Here is a 2183-nt window from a genome sequence, read left to right on the forward strand (position 1 = left end):
GGAGTTCTTGGTTGCGTTGTGAGGTGTGAATTTGAGTAAGACTCAAAACCCGACCACGGCAGAATAAAGAGAATAGATGAAGGTCGTCTTCTATGCCTTAGCCGTAGAATCAAAAGTATGCCATGCTGTGTACCGCACCTGAAGTGTGCCTTGACTCAAAGTATGTTGAGAGGTACAGAGAGTGATCCATGTTTGAATCACTAGCAACGGTCAAAATTTATCCTTAGTAACAAATGGACTAAGGAATTTTTCTCGATTATGGAGGTGGTTAAAGAGTTCGTCGTAAAGGGTAACGTCGATGCAAGCTTTGACACTAATCTGAATAACTATGAGTAGTGAAACGGATTCATATAGTAGAGTGGATATTTGGAGCATTTCCGAATAGCACGTAGTAGCAGCATCTATAAGATGACATAAAGATTTGTAAAGAACGCACGGATCTGAAAGTTTCAGAACCGTTGACTAAAACCTCTCTCACAAGCAAGACATGATCAGACCCCATAACTATATGGGTGTTGGATTCGTTGGAATCACATGGTGATGTGAACTAGATTATTGACTCTAGTGCAAGTGGGAGACTGTTGGAAATATGCCCTAGAGGCAATAATAAATTAGTTATTATTATATTTCTTAGTTCATGATAATCGTTTATTATCCATGCTATAATTGTATTGATTGGAAACACAATACTTGTGTGGATACATAGACAAAACACTGTCCCTAGTAAGCCTCTAGTTGACTAGCTCGTTGATCAAAGATGGTCAAGGTTTCCTAGCCATAGGCAAGTGTTGTCACTTGATAACGGGATCACATCATTAGGAGAATCATGTGATGGACTAGACCCAAACTAATAGACGTAGCATGTTGATCGTGTCATTTTGTTGCTACTGTTTTCTGCGTGTCAAGTATTTATTCCTATGACCATGAGATCATATAACTCACTGACACCGGAGGAATGCTTTGTGTGTATCAAACGTCGCAACGTAACTGGGTGACTATAAAGATGCTCTACAGGTATCTCCGAAGGTGTTAGTTGAGTTAGTATGGATCAAGACTGGGATTTGTCACTCCGTGTGAACGGAGAGGTATCTCGGGGCCCACTCGGTAATACAACATCACACACAAGCCTTGCAAGCAATGTAACTTAGTGTAAGTTGCGGGATCTTGTATTACGGAACGAGTAAAGAGACTTGCCAGTAAACGAGATTGAAATAGGTATACGGATACTGACGATCGAATCTCGGGCAAGTAACATACCGAAGGACAAAGGGAATGACATACGGGATTATATGAATCCTTGGCACTGAGGTTCAAACGATAAGATCTTCGTAGAATATGCAGGATCCAATATGGGCATCCAGGTCCCGCTATTGGATATTGACCGAGGAGTCTCTCGGGTCATGTCTACATAGTTCTCGAACCCGCAGGGTCTGCACACTTAAGGTTCGACGTTGTTTTATGCGTATTTGAGTTATATGGTTGGTTACCGAATGTTGTTCGGAGTCCCGGATGAGATCACGGACGTCACGAGGGTTTCCGGAATGGTCCGGAAACGAAGATTGATATATAGGATGACCTCATTTGGTTACCGGAAGGTTTTCGTGCATTACCGGAAAAGTTTCGGGCTCATCGGTAGTGTACCGGGAGTGCCGGGAGGGGTGCCGGGGACCATCGGGAGGGGTGTCACGCCCCAAGGGGTCTCATGGGCTATGGGAAGAGATAAACCAGCCCCTAGTGGGCTGGAATAAGTTCCCACTAAGGCCCATAAGGTTTGAGATGGAAAAAACACAAGGTGGAAAGAGTTTCCAAGTGGGAAGGTGGAATCCTACTCCAAGTAGGATTGGAGTAGGACTCCTCCACCTCCAATTTCGGCCAAACCTTTAGGTTTTGAGGCTGCCTCCTCCCCTCCCTCCCACCTATATATACGGAGGTTTTAGGGCTGATTTGAGACGACTTTCTCACGGCTGCCCGACCACATACCTCCATAGTTTTTCCTCTAGATCGCGTTTCTGCGGAGCTCGGGCGGAGCCTTGCTGAGACGAGATCATCACCAACCTCCGGAGCGCCGTCACGCTGCCGGAGAACTCTTCTACCTCTCCGTCTCTCTTGCTGGATCAAGAAGGCCGAGATCATCGTCGAGCTGTACGTGTGCTGAACGCGGAGGTGCCGTCCGTTCGGTACTA

Source organism: Hordeum vulgare, chromosome 7H, assembly GCF_904849725.1.
Source record: "Hordeum vulgare subsp. vulgare chromosome 7H, MorexV3_pseudomolecules_assembly, whole genome shotgun sequence".
In the NCBI taxonomy this organism is placed as follows: Eukaryota; Viridiplantae; Streptophyta; class Magnoliopsida; order Poales; family Poaceae; genus Hordeum; species Hordeum vulgare.